The sequence below is a fragment of the Colias philodice genome, chromosome 24 (genome assembly GCF_061535455.1).
Source record: "Colias philodice isolate Cphi_HAF_F1 chromosome 24, ilColPhil1 Martin Lab GWU primary, whole genome shotgun sequence".
In the NCBI taxonomy this organism is placed as follows: Eukaryota; Metazoa; Arthropoda; class Insecta; order Lepidoptera; family Pieridae; genus Colias; species Colias philodice.
Genome location: NC_143109.1, coordinates 6,081,512 through 6,104,616, shown reverse-complemented (window position 1 = coordinate 6,104,616; position 23,105 = coordinate 6,081,512). Strand labels below are relative to the sequence as shown.

General features: G+C 31.5%; 1 protein-coding gene and 1 long non-coding RNA gene across 5 annotated transcripts in view; both read right to left on the bottom strand.

The window, feature by feature from the left end:
* The window catches only part of LOC149477752 (trehalose transporter 1-like protein), a 71,321-nt gene that overhangs the window by 31,561 nt on the left and 16,655 nt on the right, over positions 1-23,105 (bottom strand). The window contains exon 1 of one of the 3 annotated variants that reach the window (XM_089710363.1): positions 814-968. The exons of the other annotated variants lie outside the window; for them this stretch is intronic. The gene's annotated coding sequence lies outside the window, so the exon portion shown is untranslated. Of the gene's footprint in view, positions 1-813; positions 969-23,105 lie in introns of those variants that run through there. 3 annotated transcript variants of the gene reach the window in all.
* LOC149477753 (uncharacterized) lies at positions 7,400-8,463 on the bottom strand. 2 transcript variants are annotated; one of them, XR_016317566.1, is made up of 3 exons: positions 8,336-8,463; positions 8,148-8,209; positions 7,400-8,073 (listed from the first exon to the last, which is right to left on the bottom strand). It is a non-coding gene; the product is annotated as an uncharacterized LOC149477753 (long non-coding RNA). The 2 variants fall into 2 exon arrangements; XR_016317565.1 differs by having other exon boundaries at positions 8,148-8,417.

Genomic DNA, 23,105 nt, shown 5'->3' with positions numbered 1-23,105 from the left:
ATCTGTTTTTTCTTATAATATAAACTAGCTTTCCGCCCGCGAAAAAGCCGCATAGTTCCCGTTAACGTGGAATTTCTGGGATAAAACCTATCTTATGTGTTAATCCAAGTTACCCTCTATATGTGTGCTTAATTTCATTGTAATCGGTTCATAGGTAAGTATTTGCGTGTAAGAGTAACAAATACACACATACACATCCTCACAAACTTTCGCATATAATATTAGTAGGATTATAATTAGTAGGATCAGTAGGATTTAATATATATATTGATTGCTATAGGCTTTCAAGGATGAAAAATGGAAGCACACAATTTAAAATGACGATGAATTATTTTATTTAAATAGGCATTTCTCATATACATTTAAATAATTAATACAATACCTAGTTATGTCATTACAGCTTTTAATAAATAATTAATCAATTGAAAAAAAAAACAAACATCCACACTAACTGTATTAGCACGAAAATGTAATTAAAAATAATTATTTCACACCTATTAAGTCTATTAAACTCAACATAAATAAGAATGTAAGCAAAACACTGATGTGTTATGATAGAAAAAACACTAGAAAAGTACCTATATTATTATTTAAAATATTTTCTAGAAAAAGAATCAAATATGGCTAAAGGTAGTAAAATGTCGAATAGGTTTTTTTATCGAACCAATTGATCGAAAAAACTAAACAACTAAAACTAACTAATTCAGTACCTATTCTAGCTTATTAATTAAATTAAAAAGTTCAAAATTTAATATCTTCTGCCATTTATTAATTAGAACTAAACTAAATTTCTTTCAAACAATAAACACTCACCGCTTTTATATTCCAAACAAAAAAAAAAACTTCAAAAATAACAAATTTTAACGTAATATATCGCACAAATTCACAACACTATCGACGCAAATTACTGAGACGTTTTGATTCGAGCGTGACAAGACACCGACTGACTCTAGCCAGAACCCAAAGGATACGTAATAACTATGCCATGGCGTAGTGACGCGCTATTTATCGATAGTTTGTCGATAAAAGTCGTCACGTGTACGCATATTTGCTGGTAAATTATGACACATATGGGCTAATAAATAGATGTTTATGGTTATGAAAGGATTTTTATGGATGTATCGTGTTATCGCTAAATATCGGTCACGGCTAGACTAATTACCTATTACAGATTAAATTTGTCTCTTGGCAAAATCAGTATAATGGTATTTATTATATTTTTATATTTACCTATATTCGTAAACATTCCTAGCAAAGGAGAACTGAGCAGGAAAATAGATTCTTAGAATGTGAACTGGGATGTCAGAAATTCTAAATATGTATAATATATTTGATTTTCAGATTTTAGGAAGACCAACAAAGTGAAGCAATATTTTGTATTTTATATACATATTTTATTGGGAAAAGTTTTTGATATTCTCTACGTAAATAATTTTTCTTATCGATTTTAAAACACAATTTTGGAAATAATATTTACATAGGTAATAAAGTAGATTACACTAAAAATAATATTTTATACATTAATATTTAAATAGGACACGTTTAACTTTATTCTAGGCCATAGGTTAACGAATGACGCTCAAGTACATTGATGTAGGTCGTGATTTCTATACATTTTTATATTTAATGATTTTTTACAACCGCCGGACTAGACTTATCATTATAATACATAATATTTTATTTATTCATTGAATACATATAATTAGTAAAAACTATAAAAAAGACTTCTATATTTACTATTCCTAAACTACAGATTTTTTTTGGTTCGAAGGCATTAAATAATAGTTTATCTTCGTTTTCGTTTATAAGCAAAAAACTATAGTATAACTAGCGGTCCGCCCCGGCTTCGCCCGTGGTACATATGAAAAATAAATGTTGGACGATTCTCAGACTTACCCGATATGCACAGAAAATTTCATGAGAATCGGTCCACCCGTTTCGGAGGAGTATGCAGACTAACATTGTGACACGAGAATTTTTATATATAAGAGAGATAACGTTTAAAAATATTGTAGGATTATAAAATTATAATAAGATCCTGAAAAACAATCGAAAACGTTGAAAATATCTTCACACTTCACTTGTAAAAAAATATGTACGTATATAAAAAATATATATAATGTACATAAGTACATGCCTATCTAATTACATGTAAACATTTAATATCTATGCCTTTATTTGCATTGTCAACAATACATATTATTTTAAACTATATGTAAACTATACAAGTGACTTATTATGTTTAATATTTTATTGTACTTATTTTTAGACAAAGAAAGGTTGAACATGTTGATACATTTTTGTTTTTAAATTTATATTTAACTTGAGTCATGACCTATGTCATATTCTAGAAGGCTAGAATATAGACTCTACACATATGATTTTTTTTTTGCTCTTTGTTTTATTATTTTGTGGGCAATGTTAATTAGTTCGTAAGACTAATTATTTTAAACACAATAATTACTCTTGCTAACATTAAACGTGATAATTTGTAAAAATGTCTACTAATGAAATGTAAAAATGTCTACTATTTCACTGAAAAACCACTGAACAGAATTTGATGAGACTTAGCAGTAATGTAGCTTATCTACTAGAACAACACATAACCTAGGCATGTAAATACTTGCTTTTGTTCACGGGTTCGTCCGTGGATCCGTGCGGAACACCTAGATTATCAAAGTATTTAATATCTAGCTTCAAAAGTCTAGTTTGTACATATTTTATGATTGGATGATATTACATATATATATTATATGTATATTATATGCAAGTAAAGATTCTTTAACATGACATTATTAAATAATTTGGAAAATCCAAAAGTGCACGCCTCATATTTTTTTTTTAATAAATATTTATTAATTATTATTTTTGTTTATTTAATAACAATTAAACCACATCGAATCAGACCCTGAAAAATGAAAGGGTTCTATTCCTGAGCATACTCAAGCGTAAGAGAAAAAAAAAGACTCGATTAGTAAAGTATTTCGGTCGCTATCGTGTTAACAAGAAAAAGGATCCGCACATACAGACACACGGACGTCCAAGACAGAACTTTTTTAAACTGTTTTTTAACTAGTTTAAATAACAAAAATGACATCAAAAATATCATGAACGTTAAAAATAGTGTTTTTTCTTAATATGTGTGTGTATGTATTATCTTACAAGTGCAATGTATGATACATAAAGACATTTTAAGTTTGAAAAATCAGATGTTTTGCGCGAAGTGACAGTAGTACCCACCTCAACGCTTCGCTTATGAGGCGTGCAATAATTGATAAGATTATTATATAGACGATGTCGCGGTCAAAGGCTAGCTTATGTAATTTTTTATTGTTGTTACTATACCACAGAATAAATAATAGTTTTACAAGTGATATTTATAACCTACAGTAATAAACACTAAAATAAATGAAATATATAATATATACCTATAAATGAAACCCGTTTCGCGTTTTTTATTATATTTCTTGAAGTACGAGGATGGTTCTTATGTAGAGAAAACATAAATATGTACGGGCGAAGCCGGGGCGGACCGCTAGTTTATTATAATAACAATAGGGATAATAAAAATAATATTGCGTTAGGTCCTGATGTATTACTTCCTCATTTATTACTAGACATCGGATTATATGCACTAACAAAATGCCAAAATATGCATGCAAATATGCACTAAAAAAGGCCGAAATATGCACTAAAAACGACTGATATGCCTAAAATATGCACAATACAAAATCAAAAAAACCTTTATTATTTTATATATTTAAATCAAAGATTGTACAAATACAGTGAAATTTTCATGAAATTTAGTATAGTTTTTGAGCTATATACTATTAGGCATTTTTACCTAATTTTCGAGCGCAAATTTGTGACGTTTGTCACCCGCGAGCCCAGTGTTGCCACCTTAGACCTTTCCGGGCTAAATCTAGCCCTTTTTGGAATTCAACCCATGTTTTAAGGGTAATCTAGCCCTATTTTGAATAGCTCAAAATTTACTTAAAATAGAGCCCATTTTGTAATTTTTCGCCATTTTACCATGCCAAAATAGGGTTTGTTTACTCGCTGAGCGTTCTGATTGGCTAATAAAGGTTAGTCGACCAATCAAAACTCCCGTTACTTGACGAAATATGCACTATTGGGGAAAAAGGCTAAAATATGCACTAACGCCGTAATTAGCGAGTTTTATGCATTTGCATATGCAAATATGCAAATGCATATAATCCGATGTCTATTTATTACTAAGAATTAAATAATAACAATTATTTGTTATATAGCACAAAAAATACTGTAGGAGGTATAAATAGGGGCTGAAAATTTTGATAACGAAAAATTGAAATATAGGTACATAAAATAAATAAACGCAAGCAAAACCGCGGACATATAAATACATGTTACATTTTTTTCATTAAAAATCTATAAATAACTCTTTGTTTTTGCCAAAATTTAGGTTATTTTTAAATAAATCAACGCATTTATATATAATGACTCTATTATACTTTATGATTTTTATGAATGAAGCTACTATGCAATACCTGCATTGATTATCAAGTTTATTAGAACTTGACATACAACGAACCAATGCCAAGCCCTTCTGTTAGGCTTTATAAATATCTGATAATAGTGCTCTTGAAATCTTTATTACCTTGTTAACGAAGTAAATAGTAACATGCTCTATTTAGATGTTGTTTTATTTTGAAAAATCTGTCAACAATATTATTATTGGTCTTCTGTGTCTGTCTGTCAAAGAGAAAATGCATTTTATTTTATAATTAGCGGTCCGCCCCGGCTTCGCCCATGGTACATATTTCGCAATAAAAGGTAGCCTTTGTTCTTTCTCAGGGTCTAAAGATTGTCTGTGCCAAATTACATCCAAACGCGGTTACAGACAGACAGAGTTACTTTCGCATTTATAATATTAGTAGGGATTTGTTATTCTTGTATTTTTGTAGAGCTACACATTTACCGAGTAACAAACTTCTCTTTTTTCCGGATCAACATGGACAATGCCAGGCTGGTTTTATATATTCTCTAGCTGTCCTGATGTACCTGCGGGCAAAACTACCAATCATCCCTTTTTATCCTTGAAAAAATAAAACTAGGCAACTATTTTCATTCCAAATCGGTGCTTTAGTTTATCCGTGAAATCCTAAGAGACGAAATTTATAATTTTTAACAAATATGTATGTTAAAAACGTATAAATGGAAATTTTAAAAAATATATATAATTATATTAATAGATATTAACTACATTGCGGTAACGCACAATATAATATGTACTGACTAGCTTACCGCCCGCGGCTTCGCCCGCTTTGTCTAAAACCTAATAAATTATATACTAAAACCTTCCTCTTGAATCACTATCTATTAAAAAAACCGCATCAAAATCCGTTGCATAGTTTTAAAGATTTAAGCATACAAAGGGACATAGGGACAGAGAAAGCGACTTTGTTTTATACTATGTAGTGATTAATAAAATATTTTACGAGCGTTTGACAGTGACCATGAATAAAATTAATTGTGTAATGAATACCGAGTGATTTGTGAACTGTAGTCTATGATAATATATACTTGCCTATCAATGGATTTTATATTTGTACAACATAATTATATTTTTGATCATTCACTATATTGTCTCGACACTCTCGACGCGGACGTAACGAATCCATACTAATATTATAAATGCGAAAGTAACTCTGTCTGTCTGTCTGTTACTCAATCACGCCTAAACTACTGAACCAATTATCATGAAATTTGGAATGGAGATATATTGATACCCGAGAAAGGACATAGGCTACTTTTTATCCCGGTAAAATGACGCAATCCCGGAAATCCCACGGGAACGGGAACTACGCGGGTTTTTCTTTGACTGCGCGGGCGAAGCCGCGGGCGGAAACCTAGTATGATATAAATATTTTTAGATTAGACTAAAACTCTTGAATCCAGGTCAAAATTAAAGGCTTTTAGGTACATATAATTTAAAATGGTAAGTATTACACAAGTAATTGATTTCTTAGTTATATTCTATCTTCGTGCAAACTTTTAATATGAAACACCAACGATCACTTCCTTCCATACAAACTTTATTTCAGTATATTATCTTATATATAAAATTCTCGTGTCACAATGTTAGTCTGCATACTCCTCCGAAACGGGTGGACCGATTCTCATGAAATTTCTGTGCATATCGGGTAAGTCTGAGAATCGGCCAACATCTATTTTTCATATGTACCACGGGCGAAGCCGGGGCGGACCGCTAGTTTAAATATAACATTGTTTATCTCACATTGCAGTAACAAAGATCTGTTCCTGGTAATTAAGACTGCATTATATTATATTAATTTAAATATTTTCTCTTGATTTCATTGCTACGTCGCATGCAATTTCCTTCATAAATAGAAAATATATCCTCAAACAAGAACATGGTAACTGCTTACCTTCTATATTATGTAAAGTTATACATAAAATTATTTCTTAACATTTATGCGTTTACGTGAGTTATCATGCTGATTACTGTATGAGTGAAAAAAACTTGAGAGGTAACAAGACTAACAAGCCCGACGGATGGAACGATTTTCTTTCTCTATTGAGATAGAGAGAGACAGACAGAGAAACACGCGCACGCCTAACAACTATAGCAAAAAGTGTTGTTAGAACTTTTCGGCTTAAGACGATACACAAAAAAAAATCCACTGCTTGGCGGGCGGAGTCTAATAGCTCGCTATCGCGAACGCGGGTGTGCGCGAAGTCATTCTTGCATACTCGCCGCGCTGCCGCTGGCCGACTCGGGACAAACATGTATGGAGTCGTCATACAGTTATAATATTGTTATACATAATTCTTTTTAACAACTACTTAGACATTATTAATAATTATTAATTATTATTATTTCGTAATGTTTACTTTATTACAAAATAATACAGGTTATAAATAATCTTTAAAATAACAAAAAATATTGTTACTCTGAAAAAATGAAATGGTACCTAATTACGCGGACTACTGAATTGATTTAGATAGAATTTGATGCTGAGTGCTGACGTAGATATTACATCATGCCCAGAAATGAAAGGTACTATTTCTGAAAGAAGTTATAAACCCTAATTCTTCTCAGTCAAAGTCAAGAGTGGAAGATATCGCTAATACAGTAAAACTAATGCGAAACTTTGGATGTTAATTTGTATATTTTTTTTGTTAGTTGTTACTTAATCACGTCAAGACTACATTACCAATTTTGATAAAATATAGCTAATTGCCTGGATTTACACATAGGATACTTTTTATCCGAACTGAACACTTCTGTGGGATAAAACAGGATTCACGATATAACCTAATTCCACGCGGGCAAAGCCGCGGTCGGAATGATATTTTTTTAAATAAAAAAATTGTTTAAAAAAAACACAAAATATATTGACGCATGTATTTATTTTTTGCACTCTATTATAATTGTAATTATTCATTACAAATAATCAAAATAAAATAGCCAGAACAAAGTTAGGCCCTGGTAGGATAGGTAGGCAGGTACAGCAATGTGAGACGAACACTGGCTTATTTATACCAATAATAATGTATTATAAACATTAAATTAAGTTTACTTTCTAACAACAAAAATACATAATATTAGCTAATGTGAAAACGAATCAACCAATCATCCCACAACAATGAAATGTGCACACAAATATTCATCCAAATCGGTTCATGTGATTAGGAGGAGTGACTGCAGCGCCATCATCCGGGCCCAATTGTGTTTCCAGATCACCCAGGAACTCAATTTAATATACTTACACAAAATTTTTCGAAATGAAAACTCACATTACTATGTAAATATGAATATAAACCGGTTAGTACTAAGCAATTTCCTGCACAGGTGTAGTAAGTATAAATGAAATAAATATCAACATCAAATTCTTTATACAACATACTTATCTACCACCTACTAAGAAATTCTTGAAATGTTTTCGTATTTTTTTTAAATATAATACTACTCCAACGAGCTCCTGTTCCATAATTCCATATTACGTCCACCATACTTCCACTAAGTTCACCATGATTTTTTATTTCTTTGCACTTTGTTGCTTTTTGCTAAAAATGGAATCATGCGATAAAACCAGTAGAGCGTTGATAACATACATTTTTGACTGAATAAAGGTACTTACGAAGGAGTGGGTTCACATTGTGAACAATCAGTGGGTTTATTTTCCTTCTGGATTCCGGATTTCTGAAAAGATTATTTATGCTATAAATGAAAAAATCTTACACATTCGTTATGTACTTAAAACAGGGGTACATATCAAACATCGTCTATAATACAATTATCATCAAATTTAAAATAAAACCAACTTACTTCATTAATTTGTTCCAATTGTAAGCATTCTTTTTCCTCCAATCTTTATGTTTCTTCTTCTTATTTTCTTTATTATCCCCATTTGTCTTATCGTGTTGTCACCCTATGTTACGATTGCGCGAGCGACACAAGTTCCCCGTGTGACGGCCGTAGCGGGAATGACTCGTGCAGCGATCGGGGTGGGAAGGTACAGGGCGGTTCTCGCTATATTGGCTGGTCGCGCGCTAATTTCAAGTATTTCTTGTTTATTTCAAAACCATCGCATATTTCAAAATTCTAAATCGGTAGACGTATAGGTTGTATATTTTATAGTTAATATCCAAAAAGTCGTAACTTTACGTTTGTTATTTTGAAGATGCCAGAGATTAAAAAAAAATAACAATGAGAACTTTGTATTTTTTTTCTATCGAGAAAATATCATGGAATCATGTTTCTAAAACGGTAGACGTATTGTGTTACTATTGAACTTTCTTGTCAAGAATTTTAATCACGACAACTTTAATAATATAAAAATTAGGAAGGTTTAAAAAGGGCCGTAAATGTTAGAAAAATTAATTCATCACCTTAATTTTTTCCCTTTCGCAACGCGCGATAAGGAACTTCATTCCAAAAAATCTAATCATGCTTTTTTATCATTGAGATAATATTAATATGGAGTCGATACCGCCTACACCACTTATGTTCCACTCAACATACGTCATGTGGCGTAACTGCACTCAGTCGCTTGCTCGCTCATTGGCGCGAACGTCACGCTCATTTTTTATTTGTTTTAAAGTGAAACGCATCAAATATGCCTACGTGTGTGTTACGATATGGCACAAATAATACAAATAATACGGAAAAGTGCAAAGGAATAACTTTTCAATCAGTAAGTAACTAGATAATAATTTTTAAAACTTAGTTAGAACAAAATTTTTGGCGGGCGACATTTTGCGTCATTTGTCATAGATTAAAAATTTAAGATATGACATTGGGCATGAAATAAGTGTTGTTAGTAATATTTGTTGGCGTATATTTTTATAGTATAAAATAATAATTTTACATATTTAGAAAAGCATAGACTGGTTGTTAATTGAAAAAAGGTGAAATCATGAAATATGAAAATCAATTACTTAATCACCAATTTTTTTTTTTGTTAATTGATTTTAATCAATTTTAATTGATATTGTATAAGCTACTGACTTGAACGTATAATTGAATTATTATTTATTTATCTGCACTAATATTATAAAGAGGAAAACTTTGTTTGTTTTTTTGATTGTAATAAATAGGCTCATAAACTATTGGACCGATTTTGATGAAATTTGGCACAGACAATCTTTACACCCTGAGAAAAAACATAGGCTACTTTTTATTGCGAAATATGTACCACGGGCGAAGCCGGGGCGGACCGCTAGTTCAGATATTAATATTTTTTCTATTCAAGGTTTCCATGTCTGGGCCGTGAAGAAAGGGAAAAATGGGTAAAATTTATCCAAAACAACCGCAGTGAAGAAACCTGGTTACCATCCGATAGAACTTGCGTCTGTTCATTGCATTTTCGCGATGAGGATAAATATACCACAAAAGCGGGAAGGCGTATTCTAAAGAAGTCTGCTGTTCCTGGTATTGATGTTAGTAATAATAATAAAATTTTACGGATTTGTATAAGAAATAAAATATTATTTTAGCCATCACTAACATTATTATTATTATATTTATTTTAGCCGAAGGTGTGCTACAATAGTACTGGAACAATACAAGCAATTTCTGAGCCGGGAACATGTTCTGAGGATGATGAACTAAATATAAATAAACACAATTTTTACACGGCTTTTATTTTTTTTCTAAAAAAGGCTCAATTTGTAAGGAATGAAACTTCCCATAGCCCTGACTGAACCTCCTCATCCTATATTATATGCCAGATATTGTTAGCCCCGCGTAGTAAAGTCAGTTTATATCTAAAATAAATATTAAGTAAGTACAAAGAAAATTTCAAGTCAACGTGCACGTAAGGAGTGGCACCCAATAAAATAGACAGAAAGAAACAAAGTGTCGCCTCTATAGCGGTGAGTCAGTGACATCACATAATCTATGACTGTCTAGCCGTCATTCGCGCGCCCCGCGCCGCCATCTTGGCGCACAGATTTTGTTCGTGGTGTCTGCTCCATTATTAATATTATCTCAATGTTTTTTATACATTTCCCGATCAGCCTGAGTACGCATGAAACAGTCTTAGCTTTTGCATGACCACATCAAACTAAACTATCATGCGTGCATGTCAGTCATACTTGCAGGACATTCAAAGGTAAAAGCCATACCAATCATCTTCACCACGTTGTTTTATTTCAATCATTTAATTATACGATATTTCATGCATGACACCACGTAATGCATGTCATGCTGTATTACTTAGGGACCACATTAAGGTAAGTACTATTAATATTTTTGAAGTGAAACTTATGTTGGCGCTTTGAGAGTAAAATTTCAAGGCGACGATTTTTGTATCTTTGAATCTTAGCAAAGAAGTTTTACTTCAGACACGTGAGCTCGGCACACACTTTTTTTTTGACGTGACAACGTCTTATAATTCGATAAAGCCGGCTGCACGCACGAAAAAACATGACTCATGCGGCGTTACCTCGCTCTGAGGCGTTCCATGTAAGGCTTGAAGTGCAAGCGAGAGCGCGGAACGAGTGACAAAGAAGCACAGTCGGACGTTGTCACGTTCAACTATCGTCAGTAAACCGACTTTACAGACAACCAATTTTTTTTTAAATGTATTTGTAGAGCAATTCTGCAAAAATAAAACGTCATCTTATACGTCATCGTGAACTGGTCTTTTCTCAAAATTGTTTTCGTCACCTCTAACCCCAATTGTTAAACAATCTGACGCAATTAATTGTACAGATAATTGTATTTTATTACATCTGTGCTACATTGAACTTATTGAAGCCTAAATCTGTTGAAAAAAAATTGGTATTTGAAAAATCTAGTTGTATTGCAAAATTCTATTAAAAACTCACACTAATATTAATCGGTAGGTATTAATCGTATAATATTGTACGTATAGGTACCAAATAAAGTCGTGAATCTTCAACAGTGGAAAAGCATTATATTTCCTTGATATTATATTTTTAAATAGATTATTCATTATACCATAATTATTATGGAGTAAAAAAAAAACATAAATTTGCCGCCAACTGAAAACTGACACATTCTTTTTTTTTAAGCAACGCAATGGCATGTATGTCACTAGCCAGTATTTTTTGACAAATATTTTTGATTCATATCATTCGTTCGTCGTAACCACAGTATAAAACATAGAAAAATAAGAAATAAACGTAAATTAATATATTCTATTGACCAAAAGCTTTTACAAATTAAATCATAATGTAATTTACAAAATACGCCTCCTAATAAAAAAAAAATGCATCCTAACAAGATAACTAATTAAAAATTAATACAATTCTTACATCTGCGCGGGATCTGAAATTAAAAATAGATGTTTGACGTATTCCCATGTTTATAATTAATGCCAGTAGCATAAATATATTATATGCTTAAAATAAAATTTATCATTGTTATCTACTAAGTTTTAATAATATTTATACGAATAATTGTGACGCAGCTTGTTATCGTGGGTTTTTATAAGACGAAGAATCTGTTGCTAGCCCACTTATACTAATACAAGCTGTTCCCGCGGTTTCACCCGCATTGCTCCGCTCTTGTTGGTCTTAGCGTGATGATAAACAGCCTTCCTCGATAAATGAGCTTTCTAACACCGAAAGAATTTTTCAAATCGGACCAGAAGTTCCCGAGATTAGCGCGTTCAAACAAACAAACTCTTCAGCTTTATAATATTAGTATAGATTATAAAGAAGTAAAGTTTGTGAATGTTTCGGAAGTATTGATTCCATATCATAGCATTTCTTTCACTAAGAGATACCTAAACTATTTAGAAGTGATAGAGGATATTTTTTTAATCGCGGGCGCAGCAGGGTCTACCGGCTAGTATTTATCTGCTATTTATTCATTAATTTTTAAAACATAAAATAAAATGTCGTAAGTTGGTCGTTATACCTTTCCAATATCCCCGGTTTTATAACATTTTTATAACTGAACCTGATAATAAATCATAAGGATAGATAAGTAAAGTCAAGATGATTTCTAAATAATTAATAAATTAATGAAACTTTATTTTCACCATAACATCAGTCATTACAATTTAAAATAACTTAAAATAGATATCTACGTACAGAGCTACTTCTTCATCTAGAAGAGCAATATCTGCCAGGCAATTAGTAAAAACACAGAATCACAGAATGTATTCTATAGATCCTTCACAACTAAGTACATATAACAACAAAATGTATAAGAATTTTAGTTTTAGTCAGTACCGCATTGGGTTAATTCTGTAAAGGTAATTGATATGTGTGTGAATAAATAAATAAAATAAAATAAAATAAAATAAACATTATAAAATCATTACTTCATAAACTTAATGGTTGCAACTTTAATAGCTCAGTTCCGTCATATTGTAAAACAATTATTAATTATTAAATAAAATTTCAATCAATATAATAATTACGAAGCAATTGATAAATGATGTCCATTTGAATTAAATTAAAATGCTTTTCTTTTTCCTTCCTCAGTGATGTAAGATTCACGTAAGAAAATATGTTTTGTTTTGTAGCAGGTAGTTATGAAAATGTGTCTTATAAAAATAAATAAATAAAAATAAATAAAATTGTTTTATTTTAGGACATGTGTATTGTGTTCCCATATGGAAGTTACAATATAATGGAAGTATCCAAAATCAAGATAAAAATTAAAAACAACTAATTCTTAATTATAATAACATCTGAAAAAAACAACATTTAAAGGTTTAATAAAATAATGTAGTACTTGGCTTTTATGTCAAGTTGGTTTGAATATTTTGTTTTTTTATTTTTAATAAGTAGAGGGTTAAATTTTTAACAACAGCTATCTGTTATATTATGTGAACTTAGAATACATATGTACCCATTCTAACAATATAATATGTGAGTATAAGATGTGAGGAAGTCGCCTTCACAGTGCCTTTACAGAAGAATAGACAATAATATCATAAATCTAAAAGGTTACCAAGGTAACTAAATAGTAAATAACCACGTTCAAATATTTACCGTGTATTCGATTTATTTTCACCCAGGTAACCCTGGGTATCTAATTTAGTAACTAACATTATAGTAGGGGAGCCCAAGAGGGGATTTTGGGATTTACTCGAGCGCGTCAGATTACTATAAGGGACGGTACCTTAGCTATTCATTAGTACCTCTAGTCAATATGAGCAGTTATGGTTGGTGGGTGCGCTCAGGGGCCCCGCTGGAAAATTTGAATAATCCATAATTCCCTAAGGTTGAGCTCGAATCGTCAGATTAGCGAAATGGAGACTTCTTATATTGTAATTAACCCCCCCATATATTAATCTGACGCGCTCGAATAATATTACTTTAATTTTTTACCCTTTCTTCATAGCGATTAAATCGCCACTTAAATCGTCAGATTAACGTATACTTTTTTTCAGTGACGTCCTGGAGCATGCAAAATATCAATATCTAACGCACTTGAGTATTTCCAAGCCAATTTTTTTCTTTTTTAAATTAAAAAAAAAATCAAAAAACCCTTCCCCACCGCTAAAAGTGAAAACATTATAGGACCTTTTTTTCTCGCTATGGTCTAATCTACCAATTCTAATAGGTTCCCGTGACGCTCGAGTAAATCCACATTTAGCATCCTGGGCTCCCCTACTATTACTATTTGCTTTGTTAAATCATGTTATCTATACTAATTGTACCTATAATCATAACATATATAATTAATCTCAGGATTCACGGGTCTGATTTGAAAAAATATTTTCTATATATTTATAAGAAAGAAAGAAAGCATAATATATATATTTCAACACACGCAAACACACGACAATAGCATTATAAATTAGTACGAGGTAAGTTATAAAAAAACATACTTTGTGCGTGGTTGTTTCAAATTGTGTTGTTGTACATATTATATCATCACGTTAAAATAAACGGAGCAAAGCGGGTAAAGCCGCGGCGTATAGCTGGTAATTATTAATATTTAATAATATATTAGTACTAGCGGTCCGCCCCGGCTTCGCCCGTGGTACATATGAAAAATAGATGTTGGCCGATTCTCAGACTTACCCGATATGCACAGAAAATTTCATGAGAATCGGTCCACCCGTTTCGGAGGAGTATGCAGACTAACATTGTGACACGAGAATTTTATATATAAGATATTAGATATATGTATATAAAAATAAGTCGGGTTTTCCTTTATGACGCTATACTATAACTCCAGAACGCACGAACCGATTTCCACGGTTTAGCATTCGTTGGAAAGGTCACGGGCTCCGTGAGGTTTAATAGCAAAGAAAAGGTGTCTCCGGTGGCGAAACGGAGTTCGCCCGGTTTGCTAGTTCGATATTATATTATAAACAATCACATGTTGATATGTCGAGGCAATCAAATGACATATATTATGTTTATCAGTCGCGTGCTCGATAAGTGAGTTCATTAGAATCGTATGACATATATGTGCAAAATAATATTAATTGGAATATAATTCTAATCAGTTCTGTCGCACACGCTTGCAGATGGTTCATGGTTCAAAAGCTGGGTAAACAAAGAAATTATTCATCGTTATGTAATTGAAAAATTAAAGATTTGTTTGTCTATGTATTATTTACTCATAGATATATAGCATAGATATATGTATTATTTACTCATAGATATAGTGTTTAGGTGTGTAATGTGTATGTAACATAAAATTTAAATTTATTTGGCACGCTCCATAGCGAAAACGGCTAAAATTAATGTCAAAATAATTATAAAAGAACAACACTCTTTGACTATTGTTGTTATTTGGACAGGTATCTATTCAAGTTAAGACCTTTATTACATGTCTATCCGTTTTTTAAATAATCTCGAAAGGACCTCGCAAACTAAGACGTTAAATTCGTATTTATAGATGATAAACACGGAACTACAGTCACACAAACATACAGACAAATTTGTTCTAGACAAGAAATAAGTTTCCCACGTTTTTTTATTTTGCTCAGTCAACCAACTCAATTAATGTGCAATACTAATCAAATGCGTCAAGTTTTTGCATCTAAATTGGAACCCGGAAGATGAAGCAATGGACCGTGTTACAATTAACAAATACTAAGAAACACTTGGTTTGCTTATTTTAAATCAAGGTTGTTATTTGACAAGTCATAGTTGTAATGCATTTCAATTGTATGTACTTACGAATAATAAAAATGGGTGCACAAAAACCTAATTATAAACGTTCTTAATTGGTAACCCAAGTACCTATCATGATAGTCTTCCTTCGGACTAAAAATTTCAATTTTACATGATATGCATTCAATTTGAGCTTTAGTACAAAAGTATGTTTAAGGCTGCGGAGATACTTATTAGGTACCTACCATCAGAATGTTCCTTACATTCGGATGGTATCTAATATAGGATAAAATATCCCTTATAGGTAATATCAAACACGACCAAATTGACTTGTTTTTACATCGAAGACCAAACGGCTTCGCTCCTGCTGATCCGAGAAATTGTAGGTAGCTTTCTCACAGCAAAATCGATTTTAAAATTCGTCAAAATAGTAATCAAGTTAAGTATATACATATAACTAAGACTCAAAAAAAACCAAAGTATCGTTCTTTATTCGCTATTCCACGGCTTTGTCCGCGTAAAATAGTGATTTTGGCAGCATTTTTAATTTCACTACGTCACGCCACGCCCCCGGCGCCGGCGCAGCTCATCGTGTCGTGGAGCTTGGCACGATTCTTACGTGTTCATTTCAGTATTAAATTTTATAATGACTGCGTAATTCTCTGTTTTTTTAATTGGCTTTTATTTAATGGAGAGCTAGCTTTTTTGACGACGTCATCATCACACAAAATATTTTGTGGATAACGTTTTTTTTTAAAGATATTTGAAATTTCAAGCCATTTTAGTTTTCTACGCATTCCAAAGTAGGTATGTCATAGCCGTGATATTATAATATCCAAAATATTGTATATAGATACTGAATATGAATTTATTTGGCATAGTTTCATCATAAGAAAAATCCATACTAATATTATAAATGCGAAAGTAACTCTGTCTGTCTGTTACTCAACTACTGAACCAATTTTCATGAAATTTGGTATGGAGATAGTTTGATACCCAAGAAAAGACATAGGCTACTTTTTATCCCGGGAATTTGACGCAATCCCGGAAATCCCACGGGAACGGGAACTATGCGGGTTTTTCTTTGATGCGCGGGCGAAGCCGCGGGCGGAAAGCTAGTAACAAATAAAAATAAAACTAGATAATAATGACATAATGTAAAAACCTCGTAAAAACACATTGTCTTGTCAACATAATGTCACAGATAATGTTCAGTCCATTCCAATTTTATGTTTTTCTATAAATACGCAAAGGTCAGAGTACATATCGCGGCTTTTCTTTGAGGGAACGGAATTATTATATCTTTAACTGGCTGTGCCCCGCGGTTTTTCCCACATCGCTCCAATCCATTTGGTCTTAACGTGATGATATATCGCCTATAGCCAACCTTGATAGATGCACTATCCAACACAAAACAATTTTTCAATTCGAGCCGCAAGTCGTTTGTGAGATTACCTCGTTCAAACAATCAAAAAATTTTCAGCTTTATAATATTAGTTTACATGATAAAACGTAGGTGACGTGGTCATTTGATGTTGTTTATCAGCTTCCTGCGACGTTAGATGACGCGTCACATAATTTGAAGCTTTGCGTCACGTAGCGTTGCAACAACATTATAACTTGATAATTAATTAAGTAGGTAGGTACTATTTATTTAGCTTTAAAGATCTCTCACCTAATTCAATAACTGGTATTACTATGCGATCAAAATAAGAATAGGATTGTTTCAGCGGGTCGTTGTAAATTTGCCACAAAGTTAATTCGTCACCTAAAAAAGTATGTGTAAATTTGCCACACTTTTATTTTTTTAAAGTTAATTCGTCACGATTTAATATCAAGTATTGTAAATTCGTCACATCGATAATTTAAGTACAGATAGCAAAAAAATTAAACAATAAATTAATTTAAAATGTTTATTTCTTAATGAGTTTTAGATTTTCAACCTTACATGTAAATTTTGTGTAATTACTTTTAGTTTTGGTTTTATCTGCGATAAACCACTTTTATCGTGACAAAACCAAACGTTTTATCTCGAGAAAAAAAGGGCGCCAAAAGTGGTTTATCGCAGATAAAACCAAAACTAAAAGTAATTACACAAAATGCAAATATCTTGCAAATGTTTTAATATAATTGTTTATGAAAAAAAAATCATAATAAGTATTACCATGTCAAGTAGAAAACGTAAAAGTGTGAAAATTAGAGCTAACTTGGTGATTTTTTTTTTATCGAGTCAATTTTAATATTTTATGTTTTTGATTAAACAGAATCGTTGAACATATCATCTAGTTTGATATATATTTTATTTTTTAGATTTGGTCTTGAATATTACATAGAAGATTGGTTATTTTGCTTTATGCCCCCTCTTAAGAAAAAAAACTTTAAAATAAAATTCTAATAACACAATAAAAATTCTAATACATAAAAAATCATTTCAAACTTTTAAATAATTTGGAAAATCCAAAAGTGCACGCCTCATAATTTTTTTTTAATAAATATTTATTAATTATTATTTTTGTTTATTTAATAACAATTAAACCACATCGAATCAGACCCTGAAAAATGAAAGGGTTCTATTCCTGAGCATACTCAAGCGTAAGAGAAAAAAAAAGACTCGATTAGTAAAGTATTTCGGTCGCTATCGTGTTAACAAGAAAAAGGATCCGCACATACAGACACACGGACGTCCAAGACAGAACTTTTTTAAACTGTTTTTTAACTAGTTTAAATAACAAAAATGACATCAAAAATATCATGAACGTTAAAAATAGTGTTTTTTCTTAATATGTGTGTGTATGTATTATCTTACAAGTGCAATGTATGATACATAAAGACATTTTAAGTTTGAAAAATCAGATGTTTTGCGCGAAGTGACAGTAGTACCCACCTCAACGCTTCGCTTATGAGGCGTGCAAAAGCGCAAATCAATTTGACTCAATAATGAATTTACCTTATGTTATTGATGAATTTACCTTATGTGAATGATGACTGTAATATTAAAATGTAAATCATTATATTGCTGGTTTCATCGCAGGCTGAAAGGTATAATTCACTTGCCTTGCTTGCTGGCGGTACTTTACTACTTGTGGCAAATTTACAATAACCCGAATATACCTGTGACGAACTTACACATACTTTTTAAGGCATGTGACGAATTTACTTTCAATGTATGGAGTTTTAAAAACGTGACGAATTAACTTTGTGGCAAATTTACAATAACCCGTTTCAGCGCCATATGATGACGTCATAGGTGTTAATTCAAACGTATAAATTGATATACCTAATCCAACGCAAACGAAAACAATAATACGGATTTCCAAGTAATTCGTATTTTTCAAATGACACAGACCTAAAGGTAATTGACGTTCTTATTCTTAGAAGAATTGCATTTGTTTATTTTATTTTTTAATTCTATACAAATAAAAATCTGACCTATTAAGGCTGCAGTCTAGCAAAATTGCGTTTTCAACAAGTTATTTGACAATTTTTTCCCGGCTAATGAAATGATAAACTGAATTTTTTTTTCTTGTTTATCAATTAGTGTTATATACGCAATGCGCGTGAATTTTTTCACATTTATAAAGTTACTTTATGTTACCTTAATCAGACCTTCAAGATAAGTCTCTTTCCCCCAAAGACATATCGAGCTAAGTTTGTGCACTCACTACGTTGCAACCGATTACAATTTACACAATCTGATCAGCGCATTATTATCCTTATATAGTCGTTATTAAAAACTGCTGAATACAATTGCCGAAAAACTTATGATTTTCTTAATTAGAACGTTATAAATTCATTAAATTTCCCATTTTTTGCCTTACAAAATCTATTGATAAATACTGCTAAAAGTTATTTTTTCCATTAATTTATTCGAGTTGGTTGAAGACCAATGAGTATTAATCCTTTAAAAAAATTTTTTTTGAATTTTGATAATTCTTTAAATATTAAAAAAATATTTAAAATAATTAGGAAAAATCCTACCGAATTTCTTTAGTCGCGCTCCTTGGGCCGGAGCGTTCTGACGTGTGCTCTACGCTCGATTTTCCTTCATACCGAAGTGAAAGTTGCTCTACTTCATTAAATTTAATATTTTTGTTAATTGATTATTTTTATCTTAGTTTTGTGCAAATATTCGTAGTCGTATTTTTAAACATTTGATTTCGATATGGAAAATAAACGAAAAAAATACGCGTGTAACTACTAGAAAAAAAATTATCTTCGAACATAAAGTTAATGAAACCAAATAGATTGCAAAGGTGATTGGCAACAATTTCTTTATTTTACGGGGTGTCAGTAAAGGGATGTATATTTCTTTAAAACTAAAGTAAGCTCATAAATTTTCTTATAATATAAATTTTTTGAAGTTCCAAAAATGTTTATTTTTCGTTTGAGAAATACGAAATATAATATAAACTTGTATTGAGAACTTGAACTTCCCAAGTTCATCCGGGGAAATCCCCATACGGGGAAAATGATTTGTTTACTCCAAAATTGATCCGAGGTGTTTTAATTTTTTCTTCTAGTCATTTTCAACGTAGCGGCATTTTGTTTGATTATTAATTTTGTAACTTAAATACAGGATGTTGGTTTTATATTCTGATCTTACAGACGCGCTGACAAAATTAGTCCGCCATTTCTAGTTTAGTCTACCAACTCTAAGTACCAATATTAAAACGAATGGATTATCATCACATCATCAAAACTCAGATGTAATGGAAGATCACAATAACATAGAAAATTCAGTGGGTGTTGAGAACTAAACAAACAGAAGTAACAGAGACGCGAAGAATAAAAAAAGAGGACGAAAACGATAATTCGTTGATGCTTTCCCTTTTCGACGTATTGTTAGGGTACATCACCAATCTGCAAAAAACAAAACTGATGATTCCCAATTGCTGATTAAAAATGAAAAACAAATAATCGACAACAGTGGTGAAAATTTGCTGATCACAATGAAACATCCTTCAGTGGTAGCAGATTTACTCATTTAAAATGTATCGGTGAACAGCGTAAAGGAGAGGAGGACAGGAAAACATTATGAATGTGGATGGTGGATTGTATACAGGGTGTAATCGATAAGTATGTGCAGGCGATTATGACGTTATTATTGCAGGTATCAAAAAACTTAAAACTGATATCGAAATTACTTTACCTAATGAGCAAAATGACAATAATAACTTTTTAAAAGTATAACGAGAATATCTAAAAAATTTAAGTACTTTATACACTCCCATATCAAAAAGGGAAAATGGGACTAGTAGAAGTTAAATGTCTAATTCCGGCAAAGGACATGAATGCGGAAGATGCGGTTAAAAAAAATTTAATATTTGAAATACAATGCAAAAAATAACACTTTTGTCATAGATAAGAATCATGACTATTTTTTCCAAATTCAGGGACAACTAAACGTTGCAGAAGCAGAAGTCTGCTTATTTGCTGTTTGGACTGGAGTGAATCATTCGTTAAAAATAGAATATATAAAAAAGTATGTAACGTTTAGGCAAAATAAAATGATGGACCATTATCAAGATTTTACATAAATTGCCTACTGTCAGAATTGATTGATTCGAGACTTCAGCATTCGATGTCCATCAAGGACCCATCCTATATCATTCAAGCGATTGAAAAAAAAGAGATAAATCCAGTGCAACCGATAAAGCATCAGAATGCTAGCAAAAGATTTATTAGGTTTATCAATATAAATCTATATATTATACATAATATAATAAATCTGTAGAAGACGCGAAGACTGACATCCGCGCGGACGGAGTCGCGGGCGGAAGCTAGTCAGAAATAAATTTCTTTTGTTTTCATTTGCGTATTTTTCTATTTAATAATTTTTTAACACAAACATTAAATTTTTTTTATTATATACAAAATTTGTTTATCCGTTTTATTAGTTAAACTGAACAACGTTCACTAAGAAACTTAGGTCGAAAAAAATGTATAGAATTATGCATTTTGTATGGAAAGCTTATTTTTTTTTATATTTCGTCCAAATTTCTTTGTAAAAGTTGATCAGTTATATAAACATGAAGTTGAAGATATCAATAGTACTGTACTGTACAGTAGTAATTTTGTGTACTGATAAAAAAAAATCACCCGGTGTAATTTTCACGAAAATTGTTTCAAATTGTCATTTTTGGTACTTATTACGAATATAAAATTATGCATACGAATGATTTAATTTTTAAAAATTAAGTGGAGCAACTTTCCCTTAGTACATTTGTATTATTTACATATAGGATGACAGGATGCATTTGTTTGCACTACTAGACCAAGCCCTTAAGTGTTTTCAATCAATAAAAAGAGTGTATTATAAGGTTCGAATTTAAATTGAATTTATTTATTGTTCAACACAACACTTATTTGAAATCGACACCAATATTAACAACATCCTATTTACGAAAGATAATTAGGCTATTGGTACTTAGGTATTAGATATGTAATATTATGATTTAAATAATATGTACGTACCTAGGTATATATATTAGTTCTATAATATATTGTGGATTTTTATTTTACTACCGATTAAAGTTATAACCTATTATATATTACCGATTTAAATTAAGTAGAGCGTAGAGTGAACAGGTACCTTCTAGCCTCTAGGGAAGCGCGTTCCATCTTAGGCCACACCTCATCAAGCGCTTCCCTATTACCAATAAAAAAAATGTGTGCGTGTACTAGTGTACACACGTAAGAAGTGAAACTTCTTTATGACCTTATTTAAAAAAAAATAATTTACTGTATGCAACTTTACAGAAATAGGTCAATCACGCGCGGCCCTACCACGCGTGATTGACCTATTTCTGTAAAGTACAAAAACAAGATGGCGCGTAACGAAAAATGTTACACTAAATTTTTTTCCAACTCCGATAAAGAAGTTTCACTTCAAAAATATACATAATACAACAAAAAGCTACACCAACGCGAACGGTAGAAGGCACATTTCTCTCATCACAGCTCTCATAGTTATTTGTATTTAAAATCTTAAGTATAATTAAAAAACATACTGAAGGAGTCACATTGTCATATAAGAGTACACAGAAGATAATATAAAATTATCAATAACAAAACTGACGCAAGAATAAAGAAAACACTGTATTGTAAATATTGTCAAAATGAGTTTGAGCAAAATCTTTTAAAAATAACGATGATAATTGTAGTTATTATGGGAATCATATCTCAGTGTTGGTAACTGAATATTTGTTTGGCATTTACTGTGATATAACCTGAACACTGAATAAATAGTTAAGTACCTATTATTAGGTTAGGTGCTTTCGTGTAATTTTCCTTTACTTAGGTATTCGTTTTCTTTGACTCGTAGGTTTTTAAGCTATTGCATAGCTTCTATCGCGGGCCTTGAGCGTGGGGACCGAATCGAGAAATTCCGTAACGAAAAATCCTCACGCTCCCCACTCCGTCAGGCTCGGAGTGTGGCTTGAAGGCATGCTATGCAATAGCTTTACCGCGGCAGTCCCCTAGTGCCACATGTCTTTTTATATGCTTTTTCAGCTGCTTTGATTTAAAAATTTAAATATGTA